Source organism: Lagopus muta, chromosome 10 (assembly GCF_023343835.1).
Source record: "Lagopus muta isolate bLagMut1 chromosome 10, bLagMut1 primary, whole genome shotgun sequence".
Classification (NCBI taxonomy): Eukaryota; Metazoa; Chordata; class Aves; order Galliformes; family Phasianidae; genus Lagopus; species Lagopus muta.
Genome location: NC_064442.1, coordinates 1,557,287 through 1,575,649, shown reverse-complemented (window position 1 = coordinate 1,575,649; position 18,363 = coordinate 1,557,287). Strand labels below are relative to the sequence as shown.

The window sequence follows — 18,363 nt, the reverse complement described above, 5'->3', positions numbered from 1 at the left end:
TATTCCCTGGATGCCAGTGTCCATCATTGGTCCCTCAGTGGCGAATCCAACCCTCTTCTGAATCCAACCCTCTTCCGTTTCTCACTGCCATTTGTCAGGTGCTCAGCAAGGCATCCCCATGTCTTTGTTCCTGTTTCTTTCAGCATTATTACTGGATGCTTTTTCTCTTTGCTTTAAGGCTGTGTTGTACTGGACCCACACAAACCTGTGGATGCTGGCTTGCTGTCAGCTTGCACTGGGCTCTGCCGATTGCTATTGGTCTGATTGAAATGTCTGGTAGGATACCTTCTACTTTTGTATCTTCTCTCTCAGTGGGAATTCTGGTTTCATCAGGGAGGTGGTCTTAGTATAATGCTCTTAGAAGTAACAGCATCACTGCCAAACACTTGTTTAGGGAAGAGCTAGCAAGCTGTGTGTGTGGCCACATGTGCTTGACCGATCAAACAACCCCCAAACCAAAGCAGCCCAAAAAACGTACAGGTATTTGTGGCCTGGGATGAAATCTGCAGGTGAGTAATGTGGTATAGCAGCATGTAGCTGCTCCCACAGACCCTTGATGTCATATTTGGGCAGTGGAGTAACCCAAGCTGGAGGAGGGGAGTCCCCAGAAGATCCCCAAAGCCACGGTGAGAAAAGGTGCAGAGCCTCACTAGGCTGTGCTGCATTCGAAGATTCAGTGAACCTGTGTGACACATTGCGGTGCAAACAGCCTTTGTGCAAGGCGCTGCCTGGGGGTGAAAAGGCTACAAGCAGTGGGTTTTCCCTGTCCTGTCCGCTTCAGTGATGCTTTGCAGAGCTGTGAACTCCTCAGTTTCGGGAGTGCCGTTCAGGGTGGGTTGTCAGACCCTGTGGTTTCAGTGTGTGTGCGCTTCACGTGTGTTGTAGGGATTCCTTAGGGGAGATGTTCTGCAGTTTCTCAGTGCATGGGGGAGGTTTTTCGGTGAGGCGTGAAGGCTGCAGCCTGGGTACGTGCGCTTGGTTTTGTATTTACTTTTTTGGAGAAGCTCCAGTAAAACTCTTCTCTGAGTAACTCCAGAGGCCTCCTGCACAGACTGAGCAAATGGAATTCCCACAACAGGCACTCCAGATCTTATTTTTATTTTTTTTAATAACCGCCACTTAATAAAAGGCTGCCGCTGCATACACTCACTCCTTACTCATTCAGAATGTATTTGATTATACCAAACTGCAGAGTGCAGATGGCAGAAGAACATTGCAGTCTGCAGTGGGGGTTTGGTATTTCATTCTTACCGTGACCTGTGAGGGACCCAGAGAGGCCAACTGCTGCAGGGCAATCCATGGGACTCACTCTGAAGCAGCATGGGAATGATAAGGAAGCCCTGAACTGTGAGAAGATTTTTTTCTTTTATTAAGTTATACTAAGCAAACATATACGCAGACGTGACTGACCCACTCCAAAACCCATCTGTGTTCACAAACCCTGGTTGAGCTCTGGATTAAGTCCCAAGACTCTGAGAAGGACGGGGGAGCTGCTTATTAGGACTGCGTGTGCCTGACCTGTGGTGCTGTGGAGGAGGCAGCATGGCAGTGAGCAGCATGGCCTGGTCACGTTCCTCCCTTTAAGCATGCACTTCCTAAACGTTTAGGTATGAGGACTGCCACAAGTAGGGAAGCCATTGAAAATGCCTATTTTAGAATGGCAAATACAAATAGTAAATGTTGCTCTCTACTGTTAAAAGTTAGTATGAGGGATGTCCTGCCTCACCGCTGCCAGCTGTGAGAAATCTCATTTTCTTTGTAGCTGTTACTTTCTGCAAAGTACATATGCATGATTTGGAAATGGTGTGAAGTGTTGGACTTAGGTTGCTGGTAGAACTGTGCTCCTGTTTCCTTCATGACTTCAATCAGTTGGTCTCCCTTTGCTTCTGTTTCCTTGCTTGGAAATGCAGCAAGTAATTATTTTGGGGGGACTGAGTCAAGTATGTGAAGTGTTAGCAGGCACTTGGATGCCACAGTAATGGGGACCATATAGTTGTTTAATTGCATATGGAATGCAGTTTTTTTTTTCATGTTATGATAGACACTTAGTTGTGTAATGATGTACAAAGGGAAATCGTAATGCTTGTCAACATCTACAGAATTTTAACATCGTGAGCAATGCTTACACTTGGAGGTAGAGTGCAGCACAAAGTTTGCATTGCAGCATGTTTTTATTAATAAATAAAGACAATCTGCAGATTTGGCCCCAGTGCTGCAGGGAAGACAGATGCCACAGTAATAGGTGAGCAGAAGTGTGACTTCATGTAACCCCTGCCTGCTGTGTGACCACAGCCAGGAAGGGGAATCGAGATACCAGTGACACTGCTGTGCTTGGATGCCCGTTGCTGGGAGGCTTTTGAGCTCTGCAGGGCAGTATGATTGTCTTCACTGTTTCTCTTCTCATACCTTTGCTTTTTTAGGGTTAGAGAAGATGTAGATGTGGGCAAGCCTAGTTTCTTAATTGACAGTATGAAGTACTGTATTGACAGTATTGAAGTGTGCTTCTGTGAATGGGGTAAAACACTCTTGAAAGTTGCCCCTCTGTCCTTTCCTGCCTCCTCCTGGGGAATAACGAAATGCCTCAGCTGGGCACAGCAAGGGGATAAACTGCATGGTCCTTGGAGGAAGCCAAGAACTTAAACTGGTTCCTGAAGTAGCTCTGTTAGGGTTGTTTGGTGCACAACACCTGATGCCATGTGGAGTTGTCATAGATCAGTGTGTGCCAGGAGGGATGTTATGGTTTAGGAAAGCATTGTATACCTCATGGGTTGCACAGGAAGGATGAAGTCTCTGAGTGACTGAGGCGTTTTTTTAAAAGAAGCTAATACCAGTTTTCAGGGAAAACGCAATCACAAGTTGACTTGCCAGAAGTCGTGAGCAGATCAGTAGAAGGAAAGGAGCAGTAAACAAACATGTCCATTGGTAATGTAATTTTAAAGCAAATAAGTATGATCCATGAGTTATATTTTGGGATAATTTAGAATTTTATTGGTGAAACATTTGGTTTCTCAGTGATTTCATTCAGTTAATTGCAGTCAGTTATTTTGTGCGTCTCTGTGTCATGGGAGGGTCCCCTCACAGCACAGAGGCTCTCATATCGATACGTATCCTGACTTGCCATTTAGTTAGTTTAGGGAGGAAAATTTGGATGGGAGCACACTGTAACAGCAGAAGGCAGTGAAAGGAGATTGTTGGATGCAAGGATGTTCAGTATGGGGCTGTTCCTTGTGTCCTGTGTAACTCCTGCTTCTGGGCAGCCCAGCAATCCAGCCAGCCTTAGAAATGTAACCAAGAATATCAGGCATTGCACAAGCTCAGTTTTACTGCAGTGGGCCTTAGTAACATTCTCCACGAAAGCTGAGCAGTCTGCCAGTGGAATTTTGTATCAGTTATAAATGTTAGTTAATTTATAATGGTAAGAAAAGATAACACTTCCTGATAGGACTGCATCAACAAGAGAACTTTTAATGGAAATGTGATTACAAGAATCATGCTTTTTAATTCACGTTATTGTACCAATCAAGATTTCAGGCCTAGCTTGCTAAAAACAAAAGATAGAGGAGCTGAGGCTTCACATCATGAAAGCATTCATTAGAAGCTAAAGCCATGCAGAACCAGGCTGGAGCAAAACAGAGCTGTGAACAAGGAGGTGCAGTGCCACGTGCAGAGCTGAAATGTGCCAGTGTGCCAAGTCAGCAGAAATGCCTTCCTGGGGGAAAAGGAAAGTCACCAAGTCCTCTATGAGATTAGTATCAGTTTGAAATAGAGTCTTGTGCTTGCTTGCCTGCTGGCATGTGACATAAGGCCATGTGTTGGTTGTAGCTGTAGTTAGAGCACGGCTAAGAGTGAAAGGACTTGACTGCATAAATAGAAACAAAACGTGGGCAACAACTGCTGGTAGAGCGAGGAGAATAATCGCTCACTTGTTTTAAACAGTGACATCCCGTGTGAAGGAGGGCTTCTTCTTTGGGAGCAGCCCCTCCTGGCTGCCCACACAGTGCCTTATCAGACTCTTCTGGTACTGCTCTGTCCTGAGAAACCAGAGCATGCTAGAGATAGGAATCTGTGGCTATCAACCAAGTATTTGGGGTTTAGCTTTGCCCTCTTGGCCTAGTTAATCTACCGAGAGGTGCAAATGGTTGTTACCAGCTTCTTAGAGAAAGATGACCTTCTTGGAGGTGGCCAGAGTGGCACTTTTGTGCCCATGATAGAAGGCAAAGCAGTGATTCAGTGGAGCTTTTTTCAGTTCAGTATCAAACACAGCTATTTGTTTTCTGAAGCCTAATGATGGCTGTGTTCTGGAAGGTAGATTCTGGACAGCCATAGCGCTAAGATAAACACACTGCTGAAGGAAATCAGCTTGTGGTTGATTAGCAGCATAGAGAATGAATGTGGATCAGCGTTCAGATGTTTGAATTGGAAGCTCTTTGTGTGACTTTATAGGGTTGCATACACTGACATTTTTTTTTAAATGCTAAATAACTGGCTGAGAAAGTATTTTTTAAAAGCTTCTTTAAAGGCAGCACTCAGTATTAAGCTGATTGAAGTGAAGACTGGTGATGTCATTTCCCTCAAACTTGCTGCAAAACTCTGCTATAAAAGCATAATGTTAAGAAAACCACTGCAGAATGAGAGAGGCAAAGGCGTGTGCCCAAGGAGTAATGCCATTGCAGGGAGTAACACCACCCTCACACAGGACTGGAAAGGGCCCAGGGCTTTCACTAAGGAGATGTCTTAAATCTCCCCTCCTCCTTGAAGCCCATTTGTGCATCGCTGACACTTTTCAGGAAGGGCATGGTGAGGGTTCCTGTGATCCTGACAAGAAGAAAACAGCCTTGTTGTAAAGCAGCCTTGTAAAACAAAATGTTCCATCAAGGGCAAGCTGGCAGCACAAAGAAAGCTGTGCTTCCTTTGAAATGTCCACTGACCTCAAGCGAGGCCGTTCAGATATGCCCTGTCTGTGAGTTTCAGGATGTTTTCTTTATTTGCTTCCATTGCTTTTTTTTTTCCAGGTGCTTGTCATCTTTCAGGTAGGATTTGCAGCAGGCTGGAAGCTTAATGCGATCGCTTTGCATGCAGTAAGACCTGCAGGGGTGCTGTTCTTGGGCAGTAATGAATATGGAAAGTCCTGGCATTTTTACTGTGAAAAGATCTGTAGGTACAGAGTAACTCACACTGTGCGTGTGGGAAAGCAATCAAGTTTAAAAAATATACATTGCTGAATTTGCCCACAGGTTGTAAACTTTCTGTGTAAAGTGCAAGTCAGAGTGGTTTAGTGTTGCGACAGATTGGAACAAAACAATCTTACAGAAGAAATGTAAAAAGCACTTCTATGTAGCTGTCTCTCTTCTGCTTTTTCTTCCCAAAATTCCAGGCAGGCCGTTGTTAGGATGATAGCAGTGACCTTGTGCATTTCCTGCAGCCTGCTGTGCTGAATTTCAGGCAGAGATTTCACTTGATTTTCAGTCAAGCTCAAGCATGAATTCAGGTGGGTTTGGAAAACTTGGGCCAGGATTCTTTAAAGGAGTGTGCAATCAAATTAATCCTGTTGAAGCTTAAGAATAAGTGGCTTGGTTACCCAGCAAGTGCCAGAGAGCTTCTTCTCTTACCACTGCATTTCCTCTTACCTTATGCTTGGGGTTTGGTGTGGGGATGTGTCCTTCCTTGGGAAACGCCAGGCTCTGCCTTCCTGCGCTTGTTTTGCATCAGTGCCCAGTGAGCTGTGCAGAAATGCAGCATGGGGCTGAGCATCTCCTGTGTGTGTGCTGGCTGCACATGGGCTGGGCAGCACAGAGCCGAGCCAGCTCTCACTGACTCAACATTTTTGGGTTTGTCCCAAACACAGTGAGCATTCTGGATGAAGGAAGAACCAGGAGACTGCTGGCTAAGAAATGCTTTAGAGAGCAGAGCAGGTTGATGTTAACCTGTATCACTGGGCAGCAGAACCGGTCTGTCCCATAGGCTGGGGTAGCTTCAGCATTTATATTGAACAGAAAGGCATTCGGTGTTGCCTTTTCCATTCAGTGAAGTTTGGCTTGAATTTTTTTCATCCGTTCCAAAAAGAAAACGAAACGTTGACTTTAAGCACCTCTGTTAAATACTCAGAAACTGTGAAAGTGCTTATTTCATACGGGAAAGTTCTGTTTTTAATGTTTGCTTTATAGGAAAGATAAACTGAGTCTGAAGTAACATTTCTCTCAGCCTTTTTTGGTAGAATTTGATCAGTGGTTTAAGCAACTGTAACTGATTCCAGGAACACTTCAAAGCAGGCGCTTCTCATTGGCCATGTGCAAAATCACCTTCTGAGTCTGAGGCTCTGGAAATGCATTTATTCATAGAATATGTCTTGCATTAGTCCTCAGTTGGCCAATAAAATTATCTAAGGCATGTCTGAGGCAGCTACGAAAAAGCAACTTAAAAGGGATTACTGTTCTAGTGAAGGTGATGCAATACACTTAGCTATTATCAGTCACAGAGTAAAATTAAATGCATTCAAACGATTTTTTTTTTTCCTAAAGGAATGTGATAAATATAAAGCTTTAAAGAAAAGTCACTTTGAGTAAAGGCTGGCTTTATTGTGCATGAAAGCTTAGGTAAAAGGAGAGTGCCGGCTGGCTGCTTGTCCTTGGTTTGAAGCAGTGAGAAGGAAGTGACATGATATTCCACAGTGTTTGTCCTTATCTCGCAGACAAGGCCTCCAATTGTCAGATCTCTCAGCAGGAAGCAAAATGCTAAATATGTTGGCTTTTATTCAGGTAGGAGCATGCAAAGGGGGTGAGTACTATTTGTAAATAAGAACACGTTGCTGTGTTAGTACGTGGGTATGTTAGTACTGCCTGCTGGAGTTGAAGTAGTGAGTGCTCACAAAACAAAACATTTCGGGTTTAAAAAAAACAACAACAATATTTCATTATCTAAGATAACAGCAGTGTTTCAGGATTTCCAAGTCTCTTGCATCCTAACTAAGCAAATCATACAAGTGCTTCCTCAATCCATTTCCTGCAAAGCCCTCTCAGTATATGCTTAGATTTTAGCCCAGATTTAAATTAATGGAGCCGAAGCACGAGGTCTAGCAGATGACCCTGGTGGAGTGTTGGAGCAGCAGTCTGGGCGAGGTGGAGCTGTTTGCCAAGAGCCATACTCGAAGCTTTCCAAAGGCATCAAAAGGTGAGAATGGCAGCAGTGCAGATGGGAAGCAGGTGGCTGCCCTGCTCCGTGCCCACTCGTGACAAATGGCACGCTGCCTTCAGAGCTCTGGCCTCACAGTCCCCTGTTGAATGTGTCGTGGCTGTCAGAAAACAATTAAGAGGTCATTATGAGGGAATGCTTTCACCAGTCCAACACCTGACGCAGGCACCGGATGCACCACAGCCTATGAGTCAGGTACACAGCCGTGGCCTTGCAAGGGTTCCTGCTGCTGGGATGCCCTGACCCTCCTCTGGCCCGATCCTTTTCTTTTGTTTTAATGTTTTTTGACATCTGAGAGATTCAGCTCAGGAAAAGCCAACGCAGCCTTTGTGCTTGGTTTGCCCAGTATTGTTTGAGAAATAAATGCCTCAGAATAGTGTACGCACTGGTGCATAAACTGGCATAAGCTGTGCTTGCAGTGCTGCTGAGTCTCAGGTGCTATCCTGCCCACAGCTCTCCTGATCCTTGTGGAGGTTTTTTACAACCAGCACGTGCAGTCATTTTGTTACTTGTGAGTTAGGACTTTCAGTTATCTGCAGCATGCATCCAGGGATGCTGTGGGGGTTTAGCGCCTCTTGGAGCTGGTTGTGCTGCTGCTTGATTGCATCCCTCAGCAGTAGCTGCTTGAGCAAGCCAGAGCTTCTGCAGCCGCAAAGTTCTTCTGTGTGGGAGTACGCAGCCCTCGTTGGAGTTTTGAAACCAGAGACAACCTTATCTTCCTTAAGAATAGGAGTAATAATAAAAACCAGATTTAAAAAATCCCTCAGAGAGACGTGATAATTTATCAAGGGTCATCTGTGGAGGAAAGCAAAAAGGACTGGTGCTCTTTGATTGGCTGATGCACACATTTCCCCGCAGCCTCTTCTTCCTGATACTGCTCTCTGGTTTTGAGAAAAATGTATATTTTTAGTGCTGTGCATGTCTCTTCTTCCCCCAAATGCAAAAATGAGAACCAAAATGCTTTCCAGATTTCTCCACCTGGACTTGAGCACACATGTTTTGAAAGTAAAATCTGATTAATTGCTGGAAGAGCAGTGTGGTGGGGATGCTTTTAATTTCTTTTCACACTTGAGGCACACAGCAGCTGCTCTGTCCTGTTTGTCCATTCCATTTACCTGTGGCATCCTGCTGTAAATGGAAGTCATGCTCTCTTGGAGGTCAGGGACTTGCTCTTTTTTTTTTTTTTCTTTCTTTCCAGTTGTGTGTTAGCCTTGATAATGCATTGGGGATTAGTGGGCACTGCCATAAAACAATTAGTGTCCTCCAAAGTCAGTGATCTAGAAGTCTGGAATGGAATTTACTGGATTTGTTCCATGTGCAAATGAGTGGCTCTGCTCATTTCCTTCCCGAGAGGTAACCACCAGCCCTTCAGGCTTGGGGAACCTGCTTTCCTTTACGTGGCTCTGGGCAGCCTGTCTGAATGACATGTGTTGTTACACCCCAGGATTGTTTATGGCTTTCTGGTTTAGTGGCTGTTCCAGGCATTCAGTGCACTTATGTGTAAAGCCTGATGTCCGTTCTTGTGGTGTGGAAGCTCTGCACGGAGTTTCTAGTGTCCTTATGTGCTCCCACGGGAGGGGGCCTGTTGCTTGTGTTACATAGAAAAGCAAGATAAAATAAGAATCTAAGAGGTATCTGAAGTCTTCGAGGATGTGGATCTGATTCACCCAAAGCTAGGCAGGCTGAGTGGCCCAGGACAAGAAACCTTTCCTCAGGTGGAGGACTGTGCTCCCCTTGTGCTGCGTTTTCTTTTCAGTCTGCTCTGCATCAGAGGCTGCAGGTGATGGCACTCCTGTCTTACTGCTTGTACAGCAGTGCCAATTCACATTGTGGTGTTTACAGGGTAACAACAGGATGTGCGCTGGCCTGTCGCAGAGCATTATCTGCTCCTGTTACATTTTTAGGCTCTTGCTACTATGACAAAATATTTAGTGACAGTGCATTTGCCTAGGTGCCTTTGAAGGTCTGGGTTTGCCTCGTGTGCGAGTTGCCATTGTTTGGGCTGAACCAGCACTGGAGCATCACTGCTGCATTCTGTCTCCACAGTGCTTCTAGAAATGAGCACTGTTTTGCTTTCAGCAAAGCCCTGGGTCCTGCCTTGGAGAGGCTGAGTTTGTGGCGAGCTGACCACTGATTTCTGCATGCCAGCATTGCACTGTGAACGCGATAGGATGTGTGCTGTTAATTACAGTGAGCACGCAGGCTGTGAAGTAGGTGCTGCCCCACGAGCCTGCCCTACAGGTCAGCCCAGGGGGAGTGGGGAAAGCCCTGCAGCATCCTCAGCTCCTTAGCAGAGCACAGGCAGAGCTGTTGGTGCAGGCCCTGCAGCTGGAATGTGAGAAAGCTGTGCTCAGGGGCAGGACAGATGCTTCTGGTGTGAAGAGCTGGGCCGGAGCTGTGGAACTTTCCACCAGCACAGAGCTAATTCCCCAAGCTCAGCATATTCAAAGTCTGAATGTGAAACTCATCTTTTCCTTGAGTTTTTTTTTTTTTTTTTACAAGCACAGAATGAATAAAAAGAGAACCTTAAGGACTAATCCAGTTAAGCTGTTTCTTACTGGCTGAGAAGGAAAAGAGACAGAAAGAACAATAAGCGCTTTGTTTCTCTTTTGCAGTATTTGGTCAGTGGTCAGATATGGCAGAGGTGAAGAGGCCATGCAAACACAAATAATTTGGGGCTGGATATGCTGTGTTGGAGGCTGAGATTTTGGCAGGACAGGAGCAGGATGTAGCCATGTGGGCACAATGGCTTGGAATAAAGGAAGACAAATCCTCTCTTTCAGGCTCATCTATAAATCAATTACCATTTGTTCCTTATTAATAATTTAGCTGCCAAGAATGCAGTTTATTACTTGAGAAGGGGGAAAAAATACAGACTATCCCTGCACTGAATAGTTGGCAGTCTAAAAGATGTGAGACAGTACTCGTGGGACTATCCAGAGAAAACTGTAACCGTTGACTGTATTAATTACTTTAATATTTTGCACCATCCCCTCCCTCTAAGCCTCTTTCTCTGCTTGCATCATGTTGATAGTGTGTGGCACACTCAATTTGACTATTTTTTCCTAAGAAGTGAGTCAGTACAGGTCATCCTTCCATCCCATCAAGGCTGGAACTGGAAGCTGTGTGGGCTGAGTGAGGTGGGGAGGGAAGGAGAAGCAAAGGGGAAGCGTGTGGTGGGGATCCAGTATGGGCACACAGCTTGGCTGGGGAGGGAGCTGTGGTGAGCACTCAGCTGTGGGACATAAGGAGTGCTGGAGTGCCTTGAGGACAGGGTTGTAGGCTGTTCAAACTTAATACCTTGTATGAGGTATCAAACAGGTTGAGAAGAGTGTGATTTGATGGTTCAGAACAACCATATTTTTTTTTTGCCGTTTTTTTATATGGGTTGAAGGAACAAGATATGTAACTGTTGTGCCAGGGAGGAAAAAGAGACTAGATAGCATTCACCAGAAGGCAGGTTGTACGGATCACAGAGAGGGAAAAGAAAAGGTAGATCTTCATGTATTTATTTATTTTAGAGATTTAGATTAGATGCTAGGTGTAAAATCAGAGGGCGGTGAGGTGCTGGCATGGACTGCCCAGGCAGCTGTGGGTGCCCCATCCCTGGAGGTGTGCAGAGCTGGGCTGGATGGGCCCTGGGCAGTCTGATCTGGTGGGAGGCAGCCAGCCCACAGCAGGGGCTGGGCTGGGTGTGCTCTAAGGGCCCTTCCAGCACAGCCATTCTATGATTTTATGACCTAGGAATGATCCCGGAAAGGTCGTCTGAATGAGTGATACTGTTTGCAGAGATGGAGGTTTGGGAATGGGATAAGGCAAATGAAGAGGAGCTGGGCTGGCCAGTGTTTAACACCTTGGTGGGAGGGGGAGCTGGATCCTGGTGCATCCCAGGCAGACAGTCAGTGCAGACTCTTGGTAAATAGACGGAGTGCCGTGAGGAGGAGGTGTGCCCAGTCATTGTCTGTGTGTATTTTAGAGCAATCACATTTGTTTCACGGAGCTGTTTTTTGAGGATGGAGTGGGTGTGTGGACCAAAGGCTTAGTCACAAGGGCAGGGAAAGAAAACCGTCTTAACTTGTGAAATCAAATATTTGTGACTTATTCCATTGTTTCCCTATCTTTGTGTAGCTTGTGTCCACAGTCACTTCTTGCTACAGCAGTGAGCTGTGCTGTTAGATCTGTGTCAGTGTCCCTCTTTGCACCATTCAGGTGGCTGCAGAGGATCGCTGCTGGTTTGCGTGCCCTCACACACCCCCGCCTTGGGCAGCCCTGGAAGTATTTAGGGATGGTGTAGGTCGTGAGACATCTCCTACCCAACAAAACCTGCAGGGTGCTTAAAAATGTGTGTATGATTCACTGGTGGAAGGTCCTCTGTGACTCACCTCTGATCCAGGGACCCAGCAAGTGCACCATGCTGCTGCAGAGGAGACATAAAAAGAAGACCATCCGTAATTGCCCACTGTTCTACGTGCCTCATTGTGTTGTGTCAGAGAGGTGGGGTGGTATTGCTGGTCTGCTGTGTGCATTTCCCCCTGAGCAATTACTATGGCTTACTTCTCCAGCTTCTCTCAAGCTTGGATTTGGAGCACAGAGTGGACTTTGCACTGACCATGGAAGCAGTGTGTGTTGGTGTGAGCTGCTGAGCAGTGAATGGATGTTACTCTTCTCTTGGCTACGCAGAGATGGATCTCATCTGTGTACCCATGTAATTTTGAAAACACTTCAGGAACTGAAAATGTTGTCTTTTGTGGATTCTCCTTTGGGTCACAGCAGAGGCCAGGAGTGATTTCTCCAGTAGTTTAGGAAGCTTCCAGACTTTGGCATTATTGCTCAGCACCCACAGAGGTTGGTGTTAGGGGAGGTGAGGCAGGGAAGAGAGCTCAGAGGGGTGGTGTCCAGAGTGGGAGTGGAAGGGGCAACAGCTTCCCTTTGCTCCCTCTACAAGTGTAGAAAGTGGGTGCAGCAGCCCAGCCGATGCTTGGGTGGCTGCTTCTGAAGGGTTTCCATAGTTTGGCTGATAATGTCACCATCCCTGTGAGCCAGCTGCTGTGCCCCAGGCACTCATTCCCTGCACGGCCAAGCCCTGCCTGCGTCTGACAGAGTTGGCACAAAAATCAAAAGCAGCTTCAAAATGTACTCTGGCTTTTTCAAGTACAAACTAATATTTACCTGCGAGTCTACTTCCCTCCTTGTTCCTTCTCCTTGGCAAGCTCTAGGGCTGTTTCTGTTCTAAGCTTCACACTTAAGTATGTATTCAGTTGAGGTTCCCAGGGCGTGAATATTAAATATTCTTTCTATTTTGGAGAGAGAGGGGAGGTGGATGACAACAGGAAAGCTGCTTGAAATGTCTCTCTGTTGCCTAAAGGTGAGTTTTGATGCAACTGGTATTTTCAGCAGTTCATGATGGACACCTCATGGAAAACTTCTGGAAAACATCTCATTTAGGAACCACTCTGTCTGCTGTGGTGGTTGAATGAGGACTTGTTTTTGTGTTGGTTGTTGTTTTTTTTTCCTGGACTGTTCTTTAATCACTTGCCTCAAGTTTTTATTACTACTGACATTTACATAAAAATAAGGTATTTGTTTACATTCAGTGCGGCTGTTCTGGCTGCTTGCTTTTTCCTGCTCCTTTTTGTGTCATACCAGCTGGATTTCCATGCAAGGAATAGTAACAACTAAACCTTTACAGGAAAGGTACTGTGCACGCACATGCTGAGATCCTGTTTGGATGATAAGACTGACGTAGCACGATACAGGGACGTGCTCTGCAGAGCTGTTATTCATGCTCCTCTGCTGCGCTCCCACACATCCTGCATTAGTCAGAGCTAAGCACTGAAATTATACATCCCTGTTCCCAGCCATATCGCCATGCAGGGCTGGTGCAGCTTCTGGCAGGATGAGGGACGGAGGGAAAACATCTGTGCTTACACTGCTTTGCTTCTGATAGAGAGAGTGAAGCAGATGTCTTGTGGGGAAAATGGTGCGTCCTGGCTAGAGGGAGCAGCACTGTGTGCAAGTCAGGCTTGGGTGAGCAGAGGAATTCTGGTGCCTTGCAGCACTGAAGAAATACTAAGTTTGAGGATTATTATTGTGTTTATTTATTTATTAAAAATAACCTGTAATGTGGGGACACAGAACTGGGTTTCCAGGGGCAGGATGGTGATGTGGGCCACAGGTGGCCGGGTAGTGATGTTCTCTTGCTGCATGGCACAAGTGCTGTGCTGTTGAGCTGCCAGTGGCAGCCTGAGCAAACCCTGTCACTGATGTGCAGATTTACTAGAAGAAAGGAAGCTCTCAGGTAGGCCACATCCACAGCTTCCTCTTTTTGCTGTTAAGTGCTTTTGGTGGGAAAAAATAAACATTTCGGCTGAAGCGTTTTCCGTCTCTCTGAGATAACAAATAACCCTCTTCTCTTATTGTACCGAAACATCCCACAAAATAAAACTAACAGCCCAAGAGCCTGGAGCACCCCCTTCTTGTGTCCCTGCCCTCCTCAGCTGTGCTGTAAAACCTGATTATGAGAGGGAGAAGTTCACAAAGCTGTTCCCCCCACATATGTCTGGACTCTTGCGGAGTCACAAGCCTCTGATTTCAGTAGTAATTACTGACACAAGAGGCTGTAAAATGTTAACTTTTGTGGGCTTTTAATGAGGCGTCCCATCTTAAATCTGCAGCGTTCCCCTAAGACATCACACTCCTTCAGTCTGCTTTTTAAGCTGGATTTCTCCCGCGTTGCCGTGAGTCATAATTAAGGAAGTCAGAGTTGTAAAATTAACACAGCCTCTTCCACTACCCTTTTCACCTCTCACATGGCGCACACCTTCCCTCAGCATCTCGTGGAAACTTCAAGGCTTGTTTGGGTATAGCGGAGGCAGCTCTTTGTCACTGGGTTTGTGTGAGCAAAGAGGAAAGTCTGTGAGAATCTGCTCTGTGATGAAACGCGCCGTCTGCACATGGGAAGTGATTCATCTGCAACTGATTCATTAGCAGCTCGCAGGATGCCAGCGCGGGTCGGAGGCTGGGAAAGATTGGAGAAGAGAGGTGGCTAATCGCTGGGGAGCACAGCGGAGGCTGCAGACGGAGTAACCCAGACTGAAGGTTGTTTTCGTTGTCTTTTAAAATCTGCATTTCTTTTCAAGTTGCTGGGGTTTAATGAAGACCAGGTCCTCACCGCAGAGCCTGTGTGTAGCTCTGCTTTGCAGCAGATCCCAAAGGATAGCCCCACGGAGGGGCTGGGGCGGAAGCATGAGCGTTTGTGGGACCAGGGCCCTTATTTGTGGTGTGCTGTTAATTAGTACTGGTTGTGCAAATAATTACAGAGCCAAGTTGTTGTTAAAGCAGCTCAGAAAGCAATATAGCGGAGAGCCAGGAGGATTAATGGGAGGCTTTAAGGGCCCATGTGATCCAGAAGGGCTATCAATCTGTGTGAAAAGCACCTGAGATGCTTTTGAGAATGGGAGATGGGAACTCTGAACAACTTCGCCCTGGATCCTGTTATCCGTGTGGGGGAGGTACCAACAGATGTCACATCTTGAAATAGCAGCTGTTTAAATTACAGGAAAAGCAGCAACGTTTTCACTATATAATAAAGAAAATAACAGCAGCGAACCTCAAGTAGCCTCAAACTATTCCAAACAAGATAATTGGAGGCTGTCACGCAACATTTTTAGCTATATCTGCTATAAAGTAAACATGTTCTTTGCCCAAGACCACCAAAAATGTTTCCATAAGAAATGCTGGCTTTGACCCAACTTGATAGAATGCACAAACATTTATCTGAGAAGTCAGTTCCGACTCCTGGTATTTATATGAAGTTCCTGTGGATGACACTGGCGATTGCATATGTTGTGAGGGAGAGTCCAAGCTCTTAAAACTGTCATTTCTCAGCACTCCTGACGATAATCATTCTTGCTTTTGTTAGCAGCCAGTATATGTGGGGCAGCAGTTCTCAGTGTGAGGCTTCTATCGGAGCGCTGTGCAGTGCCTTCACTTCTTTTTGCTTTCAGCAGTCAAGAAGCACATCCGTCCCGTGGTTCTTTTCCTCTGGTTTGAGTTGGGCTGGATCCACAGCTGATGCTAATTTGCAGAGCTCTCCTGGCTTCAGTGAAGCTATGAAGATTTTTTTTTCCTTAGAGCATCAAGCAGACGTATTTTAAAGCTAAATGTTAAATGTAAATCAGTAGAGTTGCCATGAAAGTTAACGCAGTAACTGAGTTTTACAGCAGCTTTTTTGATTGCTAGATTGATGGCAGAACCTTGCCAGCCAGCTATTCTGTCTCTCTTGAGTTACTTTTTTAATGTGCCCTCTCTTATGGAGGATAATCTGAATCTCTTTGGCATTTCCATCCATTTTCACGTTACGAAACTCCTCTGAACATACAAATACACAGTGCCATGAGAATGCCTGGAATCTCCTCACAGAAAGGAAGCTGCTGCTTGGGCTGGGCAGGAGCGTGTTGCTTTTTGGATTTCAGGATTGGAGTCAGACACAGGATTCTGGGAAGCAATGACAAGCTTGTGTGATAAATGAGTTTCCAAAAAGGCACGCTCCTTTGGAGAGGCCGAGCTTCCCATGTGCATGCTTCTTCCACCCCCAGGCCCCTCCAGGCTCAAGCACAAATAAATTTTGATGAGTCTGACACAGATTTGGGCAGGCTTTGCTGAAATAAATAAAAGAACCAGGGATGCTAAGAAAAAGAAAAAAAGAAAAAGACAGATTTAAATTTAGAGGGCTTATAAAAACTGTTATGCAAAAGTCACATTTGCTCCATGGGAGAATACAGTGGTGAGGGGCTTGGAGGTGAAACTTTCAGAAACGCTGGTAAGCTGCAGGTGCTGCTTGCAGCTCTTATTCTCTACCACTGTCTGTTGGCAATAATTATTATTGGTGAATTATTACATTCTTAGCAAAGTAAAACTTGTCCCATTTGACTCTCGCAGTGAGTGCCAAGCGTTGGGTCAGCGAGTGAGCCATTTTCTGAACCACTGATGGTCAGAACAAAGAGGAGATGAAAGATGCAGGAGCGTGTAATTACAGAATGGCTTAAGTAGAAGAAAGGGAGCTGGGTTTGACAGCCAGCAGCCAATAAGTGGAGTAAGCAGAAGAGGCATCAATGAGAGGTTAATAAGAAGCACAAAGGAAGAAATAGTTGGATCGTGATATTTCATGACAAAACAAGATGTATCTTTGAAGAAATGTAAATGAAACAGAGCTTTTATGTGTGTGCCATCAGAGAGCAGAAGTGGCCGAGCTCAGAGGGGAGAGCTGAGCAGTGCAGGACCAGCAGCAGGAGGCTCTGAGGGAGCAACAATGGGCAGACAGTTTATGGTAAACCAATAAAACGTACTTATGTCTGAATCTGAAATTAGACTCTGCAAAATATGGTCTCAAGGCACCTGCTAAAGAGCTTAGCATTACTGGAATCTTAATAAATGACTCATGCTGTCATAATCTGATCCTGACATCAACTCTCTGTGCTGCATTTCTTCAGCTTTCAGGTGGGGGGAAGGGGAAATCTGCAAAGCCCTGGGACAGACGGAGAGCTGTAAATAGGCGGTAGGAAGCACACATGGGAGCGCTGGTCATTTCTGTACTGTCAGCTGCTTTGCAAGCCCAGAGCGGATGAGAGTAGAGTAGAAGAATTATGCAGCATCAGAGGAATTGGGATTTACTGCCTACCTGTAAACTCTCCACCTGATGCTGTGGGCTGTGGCGGTCTCTGCTCTGATGGGCAGCGGATGCATGGAGCTGTGCCGCTCGCTGCCTCTGGTCCTGTGCCTGCCCGTAAGTACACCTGCAGTGCTCACCTAACGCCTTGGCGTGGTCTCCCAGCTCTGTCCATTGCTTCATCCTTTGTGCCTTCTGCTCCACTGCTGTGAGGGTCAGGAGCATCCTTCTCACTAGAGATGGATCTACAGGTGTAGAGGAGATGTGTTTCCTTCCAAGTCCAAGGGAGGGAAGAGTAAGCACTCTTAGTAAGAGTAAGGTGAGAGAGACCAGAGAGAAATGGATCCTTTCCATAGAGATGTGCTGCAGGCTAGCTGGGCGTTTGCTAATTCTTCTCAGTTTCCACAAATGTAAGTGCTAAGTATTAATGATTAGTTTCTTCTGTGGTGGTGTGGTAAGGTGCATGGCAAGGCTCAGTTGGACACAGGTAACTTCTGTTTCTAGAGCGTGAATGAAAGTATTGTTAAAACTGCTCCAGAAGTTGGAAAAGTCAGTGATGCTGAGCAAATTGAGGGGAAAGAGATGGCAAGGGATCAGCTTTTGAATTACGAATGTGCTGCATGGGTCATTTTTTTTATTCAGTGTTTTTCATTTGGCCAGTATTCAGGGAAAGCTGAGATTTTATCCAAGTTTTCAGCGAAGCCCTGTGGATATTTCAGTGCTGTATGCACAAAAGCCAGATTCTGCTACAAGAATAAACGCTTGCTTTCCTGGTGTAGACCAGATGCAGGACCAGTAAGGAACTACTTATCATGTTTTGTGCTTGAGAGAAACTCACAGCCTGTGGCCATAATTCCTGGTGCCTTTTAGAGCGTACTGCTGGCTTATTTGTCATGGCTTTAAAAACCAGCTTCTGCTTGTGGTTTTTAATAAGAACCCCATGGAAATGCGTAACTGAAACTTTTTATTCCTGGTTGTTTTTCTCTTTCCTTAACCCCGTTTTGCACATGCTGGTGATATGTGAGCACGGAGGCGTTTTGCTCTCTTGGAAGATTAATGATGGTGATATAAAACTGATGGCTTTAGCAAACAGCACTGTGTATATATGTGAATGGCAAGGGAAGGGGAGACAGGGGACTGAATCTCTGTTGAAGTGCCTTTGGAAATTTCCAATCTTGACAGAAATCCCTCCAGTATCTTATGGCTCGTATCACTTTGCTTGATCTGTACTACTGCCTTCCACTGATTCGAGCTTCACTTTTAAAGGAGAATGAGTACAGGGAAGAGGTTCATTACCCATCTGAAGGAAAGATAGCTGCAAAATGTCCAGTGCGGAAAGTAAGTGGTGGTGGTGGTGCTGGTAGTGATTGTTTTCCTTTTCTGATTCAGGATCTCACAAATTCAATCATGCTCTAAAAAAAGAGAAAACATAATCAGGCCTAGAAATCAAATTCCTGTTCTGCAGTGTAATGCTTTCCTATTTATTCCTCACCCCTTTTCAAACAGTT

The 18,363-nt window shown here is 45.7% G+C and overlaps 1 protein-coding gene across 3 annotated transcripts in view; it reads left to right on the top strand.

Annotated features, from left to right (window-relative positions):
- The window catches only part of SMAD3 (SMAD family member 3), a 66,542-nt gene that overhangs the window by 25,859 nt on the left and 22,320 nt on the right, over positions 1–18,363 (top strand). The window contains exon 1 of one of the 3 annotated variants that reach the window (XM_048956572.1): positions 14,167–14,286. The exons of the other annotated variants lie outside the window; for them this stretch is intronic. The gene's annotated coding sequence lies outside the window, so the exon portion shown is untranslated. Of the gene's footprint in view, positions 1–14,166; positions 14,287–18,363 lie in introns of those variants that run through there. 3 annotated transcript variants of the gene reach the window in all.